This window comes from Dermacentor albipictus, chromosome 3 (assembly GCF_038994185.2).
Source record: "Dermacentor albipictus isolate Rhodes 1998 colony chromosome 3, USDA_Dalb.pri_finalv2, whole genome shotgun sequence".
Lineage (NCBI taxonomy): Eukaryota > Metazoa > Arthropoda > Arachnida > Ixodida > Ixodidae > Dermacentor > Dermacentor albipictus.
The window spans coordinates 110,509,741-110,526,450 of NC_091823.1; the positions used below are offsets into that span (position 1 = coordinate 110,509,741).

Genomic DNA, 16,710 nt, shown 5'->3' on the forward strand with positions numbered 1-16,710 from the left:
GCTTTCAAGACAGAAGTGTGCGCCATACTTATTTCTTAAATTTTTTGTCTCGTATAGTGGCTCTGCCCTAAATAGCACTTTCTCGGAACCGGATTCTTTAACAGAAAGCACTTTTTTTGTTTCATCGTGGAGTTGCACTGCGGACGAGCCGTGCCAGGCGCTTTTGTGACAGGCACTTTGATCACCAACTGCTTTTAGGAGCCCAGTTGTGGGCTTCCTATATAAGCTAGACTTGTGAAGCCTATCGCAGCTGCTCTTTTTTTTTTTTCACTCAGATGCTTGCCTCCAGAGAGCGCGGCACACTGACAGCCGTGATGACATTGCTTTTTATAGACGATGTTGACCTCGGTGACAGAGGTGGAGCACTGACTCTCGCAAACGCCACGACCAGCAATAAGTTTATTTCTACTCGTATATAAGTATAACGCGCCCGTTCAAGCTGCGAAGAGCTTAAATGTGATCGTGGTTTGTTTGCTTGACCGTGTATATAGTTATGGCACACAACGTGCCGTTTCCCCGTTGAAACATCCACTGTTACGCTAAGCTTGGGCCCTATAATGTAAAACTATTCCAATCTGTTTTTATTCTGATCGTCTGACGTCAAAATTACGTAACCATCGACGCAAGCATCGGGTGGTAACCAGCAGGGTTGTTTGAAAAGCCCAATCAACAGCCCTTCTCGTTTATAGGATGTCACTTTATTTTGCTTTCAGAGCGAATAGCGTAGCCTACGTTGAGTAGTTTTTCTTATCTAACTGGCTGAGACGAGGCGAGGAGCACGCTCAAGTAGAGAGAGTTTAGACGGGGCCGAGCAAGCACAGTAAAAGTAGATAACCAGATGAGGAGGGCGGTGCCGACGGCTGCGACTGGTCCGCTTCCCCTTACTCAGCTTGCGGTGGCTGGTCGAAAATCGCAGCGGCGTGAAATGGAAGAAGTTAAGGATGGCGCCAAAACGGATACTCAGCAAAGAAGAGTTGGTAAGGTAATGTCGTATACATTCTGAAAGGTCTCGATAACGTTATACGGCCACGCGAAATCTTTTATTATGCGCAAATAAACTCGTACTCCCCGGCAGATCCTAATGTCCCACCGATCGGCGGGCAGCCATCTTCTATTCCTCTTGGAACGGGGCAGTGCCCAGCTATTAAAAAAACTTTCAGTTTTGTTCGGCATGTTAATGCGTATTTAACGCGTACACGTCACTTTGACGCGGTGAGTTTTTGCGGTTTTGTGACGTCGCGTGACAGACAGGCAGAGTGGGTGCAGGCTGAAAAAATTTGACCAAAGCAATTAGTCAAAGAACGCCTTTTTCGCTGATGGCGAGAAAGGCGTCGAATCATAAATTATTATTTCTGCCGTTCGCTCTAATCATGCGTAATCAGCGTGCACATATCATATCAGATGGGGCGTTTTCGCGGGCTTCGTGACGTCGCAGGACAGACAGGCGCATAGGTGGTGGCTCCATAATTTTTTGCCCAGTCGTAGAGGGCTGATTGTAGAATTGGAATAGAAAAGTTTACAATAGCTTTACGTTATAGCGACCCTTTTCAACTGACTGCGACAGAACAAGGGGCTGGATTCACAAATATCGTGGCGCCTTGACTCTGTTCGCGAAACCTCTTTTCTGGTGACCTACCGCCTTCGCTAGTAATATACACAGCATCATGATTGGTTTGCGTTTTGTTCTTACGAACACTTGTGACGTAACAAATACTTTTGCAAATACGGGGAAGGAAAAGGGAAGTTCTTTCTCATTTCACTGTGCAAGATAGAACTAGAAGTTCTTTCTTGACCCATTGAACAAGAAAGAGCAAGAAAGTTCAAGAAAACGGAAGTTGTCTTTCTGATGAGATTGGTCTTGCTTGCGCCTTCGCTGACTATGCTACTAGCTTTCTCTCATTTTTTTCTTTTTTTTTAATTAAAAGACCATCAGCGCGAATCTCGTTTGCGCGAGGCGCACGTTGATAATGTCAGTTGAAGAAGAAACCCTGCGAAAAGTTATGCACACGCGCTCCAACTGGTGAAAATCAAACACACTAGGTTCGACTAGATCTGGGCCCGTATTCACAGAAACACACAAAAATATTCTTACTATAGAATTGTTCACAGGAGCCATGTCCAGCCAATCCTGATGCTGAACATATTATTAGTGGAAGCTGCCGACGAATGGAAAAGAGCACTTACGAAGGAAAAGCTTTGTGAATTCGGCCCCCAGCTGGCAATTTTGTGACCTTATTTATCGCGCTAATCTCAGCCACCGCTATCTCAACCGTCCAAGGCCATCACAACTCCCTTTGCGTGCATTCGCAAATGGGCGAAAACCCACGGAAGGCGTGCGCATTCACTAATTTTTCTAAAGCCGCCATACTGCGGAAATTTGCCGCTACACACCGGCGTGCATCGTTTAGAAGGCGGCAAAGCAAAACGCGCACGTCTGGTAACGTAATCAACAGCGTTCCACGGTGATTCCTGTTGAGGCAACGACCGTAATATTACTTCTTTTCTTTAGTGTTACGGCAGCGGAAATCCAGCAAATAGCGTTTGCTGCTTCCACATTTCGTTTAGGTCGTCGTCCCTTCGGGTCGCCTCCTCACCATCAGCTTTACCGTCGCCATATTGCTCAGAGAAATCAAACTTTACCCAACACAAGGGTTTGAGCTCCTACCGTGCTGGTGCCACTATGAAGTTGGGTGCCGCAGATGCCAGCTGGCCACAGAGCCATCACGCATCATTCAAGAATGGTTGTATGTGTGTGTATAGGGGGGGGGGGAGGAGGGGAGGGGAGGAGGAGGTGGCTATTCGGTCGCGCGCGGAGGTTGTGAGGTGCAAAGGCCTGCGCACGAGGCTGTGGCGGACGAAGACGACGTGGCGTTACACTTGAAACCAAGATGTATAGTCGGGTGGGCTGGTGGTAAAGCCCACCCTACTATACATCTATACATTCGTGGTAAAGCCCGAAAAATGCGGGCGCGACAGAAGCGCGGGGACACCACGAGGGATGACTCGCAACGGAAGTTTATTGCGCGAGTGCCCGATGAATATACCCGACACTAATTACGGAAACAAAATAAAAGCCACAAGGAGCAGGCAAACACTATACGTCACGAATGTCGAAAGGTAAAAAAAAATTATAAAAGGAAACGCATCTCCCTCTGAACAGATGTTTTGAGACAGCAGCAGCAACAACAATCACAGCGACAAAAACAACAACAACAACAACAACAACAACAACAACAACAACAACAACAACAACAATATACATATATAGCTTCCTTTTTTTGCATACATGTGATTTTGATGCAGTGTGCTCCTCCCCCAGTTGCTTCAGCTGTAGGAGGAGATGTCCAAACCCTGTGGCCACATTTCGATTCTTCTCACACCTCAAGAACGGCGCTGCTAACGCGGTGTAGTTCCATGCAGCGCGGCACAACGGTAGCATCACGATGGCATTAGCGTAGACTGCGCATCGGTTCTAATAGTAAATTGCAGCACGCTATGGCGGGATGTGTGATAATGAGCTCGCGTGCGCCCGGGGTTAGACATATGTATTTGTCCTTAGGGATAGCTTCCATGTAACCTGCCGTTCGCGGTATCTTTTCAATTTTTTTTTTCTGTTTCTTTCTTTTCTGAGCCGTCTGCCTGTAGTCTTACAGCGTCACCTCAGTTCACGTAATAGAGAAGCTGTAAACACGCATTCCTGAATGCGAAAGGTCCACTGAGATGTTTTCTTATTTTTCGCGCGCACGTAGAATTCACACATTTTAAACGCCCGTGCACGTAAACGTGCCCGTTTTTTCAATTATACTCGGTTGAAACAGTTTGGTTTTCTCCCCAGTACGTCCACGTTAGGCAATGCAGCCGACCTTCCGGCTTCCAGAGTCGGCATTGTGGTGCAGCGAGACGACGACGACAGCCGCAGCGTTTGCCTCAAAATCACTAGCGACGTCAGAACAGACGGTGTACCACACCACCAACTATGGCTCGAATTCGCTGTTCTCTTGCTTTTCGGGCGTAAAACAACGAAGAATTTGCCCCCGAAAAAGGTGCAAAATAAAAAAGAAAAAGACGTTGCCGGACGCGGGCAGAATATCTGCGTTTACAAGCGCTGACTTTCACGTAAGCGAGAAGGGGGGATAAAAACACCGAAGTAGTTCTTTTTTTTTTTCCCTTTCTTTGCGGGTAAATAGAACGGATGGACGACTTTCTCGTCAACCGTGTTGGCTGCCTCGATTGTGGCTTCAACAGCGGCAGAAGCGCTAGGAGCAGCGGCAGCAGCCCAAACTGGCATTGACTCGGAATCGAGTCATTGTGCGGCGCTGGTAGTAGTAGTTCGGGAGGGGCAGAGGGGGACGTGTCAGCAGTTCTGTTTGATGTTCGGGAAGAAAGCGCAATCGCAAAATAAACGAGCAAGGACACGGGCCGCGAGATGCCTACGGCTCGGTTTGTTGGCGTACGGGAGACGAGAAGCGAGTGGAAAGGGCAGTCGGGTTTTTTTGTAATTAAGCGATAGAGAATGGTGGGGCGCTGAAGAGGGCTGGTCGAAAAAAGGTCAATCTCCGCGCACTTCCCTGGAAAGAGCGAGGCATGACCCGGACAGCAGCGTTGTTCAGCCTTACCGTGACTGGCCTTTGATCTTCGGTTTATCTCATTTTTCCTTTGTTCGCCTTCTCTCTCCGGTTCAACAGAATTCTGCTAGGCTATACCAGTCTTTTTTTTTGGGGGGGGGGGGGGGGACCGCTTTAGTCTGCTCCGTCTTTGTTTGAAGATCAGGACCTGTCTCTGGCAGCGAAAAGCGGCCTTGCGAACGGCGCTAATTAAGCGGTATTTTCAATCTCTCCCTCTCTCTCTCTAGCTCTCTCACCTTCTTTTATTGCCCCCTCTATCTGTCCACGCGGCAACTTCGAAGGAAAAAGTGGGAGGCCGTCTTCTGGGTGTGTTTACCGCTGGGTTTCATGGACAGCTTCGTCTCTGTGCCTAGAAATAGCCCCGCAAGAAAATTTCACTAACGCTGAACGTGACCCATCGGCAGAAGCTAGCATGTTCGCCGAGATTAAGTTGCTCGCGTGGCTAACACCAGCCGCTGGATTACAAGTCGTAGTGCTCGCGTTTTTATTAAGCCGGGAAAAGAAAAAAGAAAAAAAAAGAACTTGAACTTAGAGTCACGTGCGTCTTAAATAACTACATGTATTGTCAAGGCAGCCAGTACGGCGTCATTCATATAGCCGAAGTGTTGCTTTATGACCTAAATATTAATTGGATATTTCATAATGTGATTAACGACTTGAATTTCCCGGCCGCCGCCAGTGCCTAAAATTGAGCAATGGCCTGTAAGAACATTAATGTTTAGTCAGCGCATATGCCGTTTTCCTTGCTTCAAAGAAATTGCAGGAAACGCACCGACGATTGGCGCCGAAGGGATCCAAAAGCATCGTCATCGACATTGATGATACCAACGATACTAAATAAAGTTGTGGGGTTTAACGCTCCGACAGGGCGCAATGGGTTATGCGGCGTCCCCGTAGTGGGATACTCCGGATTAATTTAGACCGCTCGGGGTTCTTCACTGTGCACCTGAGCTTAAGGGCACGAGCTTTCTCTAATTTTACGCTCATCGAAATACGGCGTCAACATCGGAACTGAAAGTACGGAAATGGGGAAAAAAACTAAAATCGTTATTCCGGTTTTTTAAAACCGTCTAAAGCAAAGGGAGAGGGAAAAGCAAGCAGTTGCGCTCTGCGTTCCATCGAGTACTCTAGAATATGTTAAACTTTCTGAAAGTCGTCGCAGTTGAACAGTTTAGGTGTGAAAGGGACACCCACGCGAAGAAGACGGACGATAACGGAGTGCCTTCTTCTTTGTGGTGTCCTATAAATTTTTCCTTGAGTGTTATTGGGTAGCATTATTTTGGCGTTATGTATGGAATACTTCCTGTACATAATTTTCTACGCATGTTTTCTAATTATACTCCTGCTTGGGCCATCCATAATGGCCTGTAGAATTTTCAAAGTGAGTGAATGAATGAATAAATAAATAAATAAATAAATAAATAAATAAATAAATAAATAAACATCTCTTCCGTGTAGAACATGGAAATTTCGGTGATCACCGGCTAGTCTAACGCCACGCCGTTTTTTCTGAAAGCTTCAGGGTAGACATTTACATGTATACGTTAATTAATATCAAGGTTCTCGCTTTTACTACTCGCTTTTAACCACTACTTCTTGCTGTTGTTTACCATTGCTGTTACCGTTTACTGCTTAATCTGAAGGCGTCGATTCTCGGAGCCTGCTTATGGGCCATTATGTAAATTTCCTCGTGTAGCAGCGCCGATGCTATGCGCGCGACGACGCACAATTCTTCTAGAAGCGTGCTTCACCACACGGCCTGGCTTTGTGCGGTGAACACCGCCTCCTACACCTAACATTCACAGCCACGCACCAGCTTATCTCATCTCTCTACATTTTCAAGCTCCGCCTCCTCTTTCCTGAAAAAAGAAAAAAAAGAAAAAGAAGAGAAAGGGGAATTTTGTTCTGCGAAATTTAATTATTTGTTTGTTCGTTCGCTTGCTTGAATGAGTGTGTGTTCGCTCCATTCGTTCACTTCCAGCCCTCACTGTAAACGCACGCACTGGCCAACAGCTTCCTGCTGTTCTTTCTGAATGTATTTGCCACAGTTAAATTCATGGTTGGATTGCTCTTTTTAGAGCGTACCCCTTAGGCACGCTTTCCTGAGTTGAGCGTCGGCGTCCCTCGGTGTAAACCGTGCCGACGCGCTCGTGCAGCTGCTCGCGCGTTCGTCGTCGTCTTCCACAACTGGCTCCAGCGCCGCTTATCTCGTACCAGCGTTCCCATACTGTCCCTCACGACGCTTCGCGGTGCTCCTTCATGACTTGCAGAATCACGCGTCATTTCCTTTTCATGCTTATATAAACAGAGTTCCCAGAAGACTTCCGGTTAAGCCCTCAGGAACAACACAAATTACAATATTCTATAAACTTACAGGACCCTCCAGCTGGCACCAGTTTTTTTCGGGAGTTGGAGTGTTTGACAATGAATTGTATTGTAAAGTGCAACAAAAAAAAAGCCCGTACATGAGTTCGACGCATGCTGCACGTTTTATTTATATCTGAAAACATCAAGAATATGTGCCTACAGTATACTATGGGGCAAACTACTTCTTCTTTCTTGGCTGATCGGACTCTCGAAAATGGCTGACGGGAAGTTCTCTGGGGTCATGAACGCACTGCTGCCACATCGCGGATGAAAAAGGTCTATATCACTAGTATTCTGCCCCTCCCTCTACGAAGGCGCTGACGCACTGGCCCACAGCCATAGAGAAATGCATTCAACTAGAGCGGACGCTCCCATAGAGCCCAGTGGCCGAATTAACTGCAGCGCACCAACCGGATGGGATCAACATGTCCGGTTTCGGTTTTGGGCGCGCGCATTTTGAACGCTAGCCTAGTACGCGTTGCGCTGACTGCGCTAATCGGCGGGGCATTTTTTATGCGAAGCATATTACTAGAGCTCAACCCAGCTCCTCAGGCGCGGCGGTGTCGCCTTCAATGCCACGTGACACCGTGATGTCACGACAGAGGAGAAACGGGGCACCCAACTCGCGCCGTTGCTCGCGGCGTCGCCTTCAAGGCTGACCACATGACACCGTGACGTCCACGACAGAGGAGAAACGGGGCTCCAACTCGCGCCGTCGCTCGCGCCGTCGCTCGCGGCGTCGCCTTCAAGGCTGACCACGTGACACCGTGACGTCACGACATAGGAGAAACGCGGCTCCAACTCGCGCAGTCGCTCGCGGCGTCCGCGGCGGTATATAAGCAGCTGCGGCTTGCCTCTGCTAGACACTCACGAGGTGAGATGCCTCTGGAGACAGAGCTGCTCGTTGGAATGAGAAGCGAAGGTTGCGACGTGCTACAGAGACTGTTTCTAGGTGGCTTTGCTACGGCGCAGCGACTACGCGCCCCGCATCGGACGCGGTGAGCGTCGAGCAACGCAGCGTTCGGCGCGACAACGAAATGTGCGCCTGAGCAAGCGCCCGCACGCCTGAGCCCGACGCCGACGACACCGCTTTTCTGCGACACAAGCTCCTTAACGCTGTCGCGTTAAAATAAAGGCTAGTATGCTTCGCATCCTGGGCTTAACCTTAGCTAAGCCACAGCCAGTTTTTTTTTTCTTGTTTTGCTTCTGCTGTTTAACCGCGCGCGTTCATAGTACGGAATCGTTTTATTTAGTACAAATGATTGCGAAGGATCTCTACAAGCCTCCATCGAATCTGTGCGACGTGCAATTTCATGAAGCAGACGCAAGACGCATCGTAAATGAGGAACTGTTTATTGTGCCCTATATAAATGCTCGTTCCGGGCTTTCTGTGCGTTCATCCGACGTTGTGGCATCATGTAAGCAGCAGTAGTTCTCGTACGAAGCTCCTACGGATGGCATCAGCTGAAAAAATTTAAAGCATGTGTCATTTTGGTGTTTAGACCTTATATGTATACTGCGTGTAGAGGCGAAGCGTGCGAAAGTCGTGAATGGGTGGCATTACAAACCAAAGCAATTCGCTTCTACGTACGCGTGGCGTAGGATATGCCTGACTCATCCCAAACAATACCATAAAACATGAAAACATCTGATTACCCCCCCCCCCCAAGCATGTCCCTTTCCGGGTCATTATTTCCTGCGCCTTAAGAGCACAAATACACGGGTGACTGCGCGTTTACAACACAACTTAGCCTCAGCCGACGCACTGGTATGCTACGTACATAGAAGTGGCCACACCACAGGCTCTCAGCCAGACCTTGCTGGACGCTGGCAGAATTCCTTATACTCGCTCTCAAGACAAATTCGTGGGTGCAAAGCCTGTTTTCAGTCGTTCACAGACAGATTTTTCAAATTCTTGGTGCTTGAGCTCCTCGGCGTTATTTATCTCTTGCGTGTTCAGCCGGCGCGGGCAACACACTCAAGTGTTATCACTCGTGGCAATCGCTCGTCGCGTTTTCGACAAGCGTGAGTATCGAAAGAAGGTATATTTAGTTGCGGGGCCACAAAAAGCGTCACAAACTTGTTCCACTGAGATTTAGCACAGACCAAACTTACTTTCTCACCGCGACCAAGCTGCTTTTCGCTAACTGCATCACAATGCCAGGCACGGGGAGCGGGCCTCAAAAGTATCCCAAAGAGTAACGAAATTAATTGCAATGATGTTCGGGGCCAGAGAAAGTGTCAAAACTTGTCCCAGTAAGATTCAGTACACGCGAAACTAACTGCGTCACAAAGCCGGATGCGGCGAGCGTGCCGATAAACTACCGCAAAAGGTTAAAATAACGTGGGGGCTCATAGAAAGCGTCGCAGAGGTGTCCCAGTACGAGTCATTAACTCAAGTTAACTACGCCAGGACAGCCGAGCTGTTTAGCGCTAACTGCGTCACAAGTCTCGGTTCCGTGTCGTAAAATCCTAAATTGGTTGAAATGCGTTGCAGGCTGTCACACAAGATTTCTCACCTCGCCGTAGTTCAATAGTGCATTGGCGACGTGTCGAAGTGCACAAGGAATGCAAGAATACGCCGGGAGCCCAACACACAGGCTACATCTAAAAGAGACGGGTTGCCAAAGAGGCGAACTTCACATGCGCATCCGGCCTCGCTGGCTTTCAGTGGCGTGTCTGGCGCATGATGTATGCACATGATGGGTTCGGCGTGCCACTAGCTTGTTGCTAGGTAACGCAAATAAAATAAGTCGCAAAGTATAAGTTCACTTCTAGGCAAAACTATTTAGTTTTAGCGGGAAAGAATTAAAAAAGAGATAAAACGCTGTCTAAATTCATCCCACTTTTTTTTTTCACGATGCTCGCGTGACCTAACGGATGGGATTAACACTGGACGTGACGTGTTTATTGTTGCCACTCTTTGCCGAGTGTCCCCTCTTGTTGAATTTCTTTCTCTATGCCACTTCCAGTCGGTGCGGTGATTTCGGTCGCAACTTCTTTGCCTGGATATATCGCGAAATGAAAACACGTATCGGGCTGCGCTCAAATTTTGCATCAGGGGGTATCGTAATAGTCGGACACCTTTTTTTTTATGTCTTATTCTGTTAACTGTGTATTACATGTTGAATGATCATTGCTCTCCCGTTTCCTTGTTGGCCTTGTTTCCAACCGAAAGTATTTGTAAATAAATAACTGCATTAATTGGTTCATTCATTCATTCATTCATTCATTCATTCATTCATTCATTCATTCATTCATTCATCACTACGACAGCGAGACTATCACGTTTTTCAGAGCTAGTCGCATGCAGGGGTTGAAAACGCGGCGTCGTCGCCGCAGCGCTTAGCCGATGAGGTCATCGCTAAGCCAAAGTGAGCGTAGGCAGCCAGTAATGGCGGCTCCTATAAAACCAACGACGGCGTTTCCTGTTCGGTAGCCCGGTCCTAAAATTAGTCCATCGAGCTGAAAGAGAGTAGCAGCGAACTGAGACGAGATGCTGCCACGGGAACAGTGCGTCCGGCCGCCGGCGCTTATCTTTACGGCAGCGGCCGCAGGTTTAGTGCCTGTTTGCTTCAGCAATGAGGCAGCGGTTATCCGATAAAACCACGAAGCGGATATTGCGTGTCTTTCATTCTGGGGGACCGGGAGGTGAGGGCGTGGACGGGTGGGAAGGGTGAGCGGGAGACGCCGTTAAAAGCTGCTTACGTCCGCGTGTGGAGATGCCCGCGCGCAGCTGTTGCGGCTAAAATCGGGAGTGCGTACGCGCGACTGGGGGGTGTGCCCTATGTCGGTTCACTCTATCGGAGTCTTATTTATCGCGCGTAAGTTTCGTTGTTTCTTTATCTTTTTTTTTCGTTCATTCTTCGAGGGCCCGTCGTCGACGTGCGAGTGCTGTGGACGTCATAGCTGGCGAATGACGGCATTTCCTGAATACGAGAAGGCAAGCGAGACAGCGAGACGTTAGAGAGAGCACAGCGAGAAATAGTAGAGAGAGCGACAGGCAGAGTGAGAGAGAGGAGGTGAAGGGAAAGGAACGTATCGCGTCATCAAAACGCACGGGCGTCGGGGGAGATTTCGGCAGTAGCCAGCAGGAGCATTTGGAACGTTGCTTAAACGGACGGTCAAGCTCGAAGGGGCGAAAACGGAACACCACGTTTCGGGAACAGCTGAAGGACGTGCGGGAGTGTGGGAGCAGAACACGGAGGGAGATAATGGCTGACGGCTCGCGCGGGAGAATTTCGTTCGGTAACGCGCACACCACACACCCCTCTCCGGCTCGTTTGGAGACGAGACGCGCCACCAACGCGCGCGCGCGCGCGCTAGTATTTTGCCCCAAAAAGAAAGGAAAGTGTGTGTGTGTGTGTGAGAAGAGTGCTGCGACCGGGCGCAAAGGGGCGTTGGGGGGATTCATGCGCGCTGCGCGCGCGAGTTCGTGCCACAGCGTGACGCGATTGACGTCACGCTCTACGCCACCATTGACGTCAGCGGTGCGGTGGGCGAGGACGTCGACGTGGCGAAGGTGGAAGAGTAGCACTGCCGCCGGCGGATGGACTTCATTGATTCGGAATGCGGGCCTCTAGTGCTTCGCTGAGGCGCGCCGATGCTCGGTTGTGTTCCTCGCTCGCTAGCTGGCTCGCTTCACCCCCCTCCCCCCCCCTTCCTCTTCTCCCCATTTTTTTTTTGCTCCCCACCGACACCCTTGCCTTCTTTCCTCTCTAGCTTCGCCTTTGTGTCTCGCACACTGCAGCCACTAGTATGTTTTCAGCGCTGGCGCGTCGCGGTGCCGGATCGCGAAAGGACGCTGTTTGACCATTTCTTGGCGGCGCCATCGCTCGGTGTAGTACGCGTCACAAGTAGAAAGGCTGCCGCGAACGGCGCCCGTCTGTTTGCCGGTCCCGAGCGCCTCTTGTAAAGCATTAAAGAGGAGACCCCCCTCCCCCCTTTTCCACGTCTCGGCGTACATCAGGGAGCCGTGTCGCTTGCCGTTGTATAACGCTATGGGGTCGCTTGAAACTTCCTCGCTGGGCGGTGCATTTGGGGTGTATGAGGCTGCGCGATACCCGCCCGAGTTTTGTTGGTCGACGCGAACGATCTTGTTCGGCAACTATAGGAGGGGGATGCCGACTAGGCAAGAAATGTACTACGCTGCCGCTGGGCGAATTATACCGGAATCGTTTTGTCTGGGGTTTCTGTGTCTTTTGAACGGCACTCGGCGACATTCAGGAAAAAGACGTTACGCTGGCATTGGGACGATAATTGAATCCGGTTACGACATGAATGAAAGCGTTGAGCAATCTGCGCGCGTTTTCTAAGGAAAGAAATTGATATCTGGGAGCCTCATTAACGTTACGACAGCACTTGATGCGTCGGTGTAGAATGCGACTTTCTCTTTAAGCTTAGTATGTTTGTGCCTACGGTGATATGTGTGCTCGTGTTACGAGCTTATAGCGAATGGAAAGAAGATGGCGGGGGGGGGGGCGTAATCTTAGTGTTTTGACTGCGTCTTTCGATTGCCGGGGCCTCGCTTCCCAACTAGGGCGTTCTTTTTTTCTTTGTGATGTTGCCCGCGTTCGCGATACTTGCGTGATTGTCGTGTCGCTATTTTCATTTTGCTTCCTGGCATATTCTAGATTTTCAGATGCCTGGCCTACCTTGCTAATTTGATGCATTTGATTTATACAGAAGCGAGTGCAACACTGGTTACTTTTCAATAAATGAAAGAAACCACGGCCGATTTCTGGCGAGATTCTCTATTTTGCCGGATTGGAAGGCGGGTTCACTTTTATCTGCGCATCATCGTACGGTTTTGTCAGCACTGTGCAACTCGACAACTGACCGCTTTCGGAAAGTGTTCGTTTAGGTTCATGGTCAAAATACTCTGTGCCACGAAGGCCATTGCGGCTTTTCTGAGAGAAGGTGAACCGGACATGCGAACATATGCGACTGTAATAAATGCTTCCTTCTCTTTTTTCTTTTGTAATTGGAATCTGTTTTTCTCTACTTTTCATTTTGTCCTTTTCCCCCTACCGTTGTGGCCCTTTCCCTCTACACCAACGCTGAGTAGCACGCTAGAACAATGCAGTTTAAAAGGGCGGCCTTTCAGGTAACGAAAGCGTTTCCTTTTTAAGAAAATTGCTCTCTGTTTCGTTCTACAACTCGTAGAATACTGCTGCGATATTGGACAGGACAACTGATCAAATACATCGCATTTATGTTCGAATTTATTAATTTATGCGCAATATGAATTCATGCGCTAGGGCGCATTAGTCTGTAAGTTGTTTCGCAGGTAGTGTCGGGCCATCCAGTAACAGGTGTTTGAAGGCGATACATAGTTATGTATAATTTTTCTGTTTTTTTCTGTTTACAATGACGCTCACGTTGAGCAACATTGAACTAAAAATATCAGCGCTGACCCACGCTCCGTAAGATTGGTTACGCGCTGTGGAGATAGTTAAGGCACTGCTTCTCCAGTCAGGGCAGAAATGACATAGCACAACGGCTGGGCCGGTGGTGTTCATACAGGCTTCGTTTCTATTCGCGCATAGTACAATGATGATGATGATGATGATTATTATTATTATTATTATGATGTCGGACATATATGTAACCGAAAAATCGTTTTCTAACACCACGCATAACAGTTTATGATCTTATAGTCACTAAGTTGAGTGTCGTATGCTGCGCACTTTAGCTCCCATAGTTTTGTTTTGATTTCTATAGCGTTACTTTGCCGACAACTTGAGCTACTAATAATCTGATGATAACTTTCGCAGACGCTTTCACATTTGCATGATGTAACGTTCAGCGCGGCGGCTTCCAGGAGCCCGATGGATGTACTCTCTGTGCGCTCAACAAGTAACCGTACAACGTGAAAATAACGCCGACATGAAAGTACTCTATTTTTTTATCTTGACAATCGTTTGTGCCAGCTTAGTCAAAGTTAGCGCATAATGATGCCCTAGAAAAAGATTGCAAGAGCGTTATTACCGCTCCCAGCGTAGTAGTTGAGCTATGAGAGAGAGAGAGAGAGAGAGAGAGAGAGAGAGAGAGAGAGAGAGAGAGAGAAATGTTGCTATGATCAGTTGCCGGTAGTTTGTGAAGCAAGGCAATGCGACCCGGGAAGGTGACGCGATCGTACCCACGAATTTTGGACATTGCCCCTGCGGCCATCTCTCTAACTTCATTGCAGTACACCATCGTAAATAAATGAACAGAAAATTTTGAACAATATTTGAAAAGGCTGCCCGAATTTAAACAACTTTCAATTAGCAACGTCGAGAGGATACGCTCTTCTAATAACGGACGCATTTACTGTACTAATTCGCGACTTTCCTGCTGCGTTATGGCAGTGTTTTAATTCTGACCAAAACACTGCTGTAACGCAGCAATGACGTTACGACTAAGTGGCGTAAATAACCATAGTAATAAAAGGGTGCACCTCCTGGACTTTGCTAAGCGAAATCTGCTGAAATTCGGGTGGCCTTCTGAAATATCCTTTCTTTCAATATAAATGCTGCTCATTGAGACACGCAGGTGCACAGCGGTGAAGCACAGCAGAAGGGGGTATGTGCTAAATTTCTGGACATGAGAATTTCCTCGGAAAGGGAGAAACAGTTTGAAGCACAAGTCAGCACAGAACGGCGCGGGGAACTGCATTTACCTCGGCATAACGACGGTATCAGGTCTTTATAGCGTAGGGATCGAATGACCTCGTTTGCCTACATTTATCAGCTGCGGAAGAGAAATAGCGGGTTGCTTGCTGCCTACCTGCGTATAGACGCGGATCGTGCTTTCGTCAGCGACTCTGATTTTGTCGGGAAGGCGCGCAAAGATGGGCAATTTTCTCATTTTTGTAAATGGTTGGCACGTTGTCTCTACTCAAACTGTAAATCTGAAGGGTGGTTTGCTGGGCGTGTTGGTAAAGCATCCTTGACTTAGGCGGTGCGAAATGACGTAGACGAAGGGAAAGCGCTGTGTATGTGTATTCGTTTCTTCCGTCTGTGTTATTTCGCGCTGCCTAAGTGAAACTGTAAAATTTTTTGTTACCTATAAAAAAAAATAATTCGCTCAGTATTCGCGTCCGCAAATCAAGGCGATGCCACTCTCCTGATGCATTGTTGAAAGAAAAAGGGGCTCGGGAGAAATGTTGCAGTGAGTGAGGCCTTGCCCGTCACATTTTTCGTTAATTTTCTAACGCGTATCCAAAGTCGCACGCGAACGTCAGAACACTTGAAGCGAAAGAAAAAAGAATAAAATTCTCACATTGTTTAAGATGCCCATAGCAATTTACGTCTAGCATTTAAAGGGGTAAGGAAGGTGGGCCCTTTTTTAATACTCCCTGGCGACAATGAATCTGCACTGGTCCCGCATTCTTACTGAATATGCATGGAACAAAACATTGATGGGTCTAACTACAGATATGAAAACATAAATATTTACTGCCACGAGCTTTCAAATCTCCAGAGTGCGTGCATTTAAGTTAAGAGAGCAGCTGTGTTCAAGATCTTAGACCGATTCCGACGCAGCTGCGTGCTTGAGCGACCGCGAAAAGAAAAGAAAGAAATATAAAAAAAATCGATTCTTGCAAAGTTAGGCGCACAGCTGCTTCTACCCGTGCACTTTGAATGTGGTTTGGGAAAAATAAGTAAATAAGGACGGGCACGCCGTTCTGCGGCTTGTTTTTGTTCACTGAGCAGATCTCTCTTTCCATTTTCTCTTCGCCACGGCAGACGGTAAATACATGCCTCGGTTTCCTATATATATATATATATATATATATATATATATATATATATATATATATATATATATATATATATATATATATATATATATATATATATATATATATATATATATATATAATTGATCAAGCACAATAGATAATGGTGGAAGCTATTTCTCTTCTACAAATTTAGGGACGTACATTTCAAAGTGGCAAGACGCTGCGGGGATTGCGCGAAAACAAAATTACAAAATATGGCCGTAGCGTGGGATGTGTTCAATTTAGTGGCAGGATTACGAGCTAATTTCTCTACCTCGTTCCACTGCATACGTGTATTGAATTTTAGCGCCCCAGTGCCACCAAGAGCATCGTTTCCGGATCTTCGCTAGTGCGATCGTCAGGTGACTGAATACGATTACCTTCTGCAAACGCAAAAATAAAAGATCATGCGAAGAGCAGGTTATTTATTTTATGTTATTTGTACATACTGCAGCCATACATTTGACCATAGCAGGAGTAAGAAAAAAGAACGATGAATTTCGCAGGCACATTACAACCATTAAATAGCAGTAAGAAATTCATCTAAAGGGCATCCGCGTACATTCCCGGGCAATGCATTCCAGCACTGAATGGCACGAGGAAAATAAAAAACTGTACAAAAACAAGTCTGAACGAGAACCATTCGGAACAATATTTAGAGCATGATGTTGACGAGTATTTGAGGGGGCTGAGAATGAAACGTAATCCTGAAAAGAACGACGTGGTGAATTAATGAGGAGGAGATCAGTCGTGAGTAACAGGCTGAAACGAGGCCGTCCGGTTTTCTTATTTATTTATTTATTTATTTATTTATTTATTTATTTATTTATTTATTTATTTTCTTATTTATTTATTTATTTATTTATTTATTTATTTATTTATTTATTTATTTATTTATTTATTCCAAACGCTTGGCCTCTTTCACTAGCCTTCTTTTCGGATACGCTTAGC

The 16,710-nt window shown here is 47.3% G+C and overlaps 1 protein-coding gene across 4 annotated transcripts in view; it reads left to right on the top strand.

Moving 5' to 3' along the window:
* Nucleotides 1–16,710, top strand: part of Rim (Rab3 interacting molecule) — a 176,618-nt gene that overhangs the window by 64,618 nt on the left and 95,290 nt on the right. The window contains exon 1 of one of the 4 annotated variants that reach the window (XM_070535927.1): nucleotides 15,658–15,727. The exons of the other annotated variants lie outside the window; for them this stretch is intronic. The gene's annotated coding sequence lies outside the window, so the exon portion shown is untranslated. Of the gene's footprint in view, nucleotides 1–15,657; nucleotides 15,728–16,710 lie in introns of those variants that run through there. 4 annotated transcript variants of the gene reach the window in all.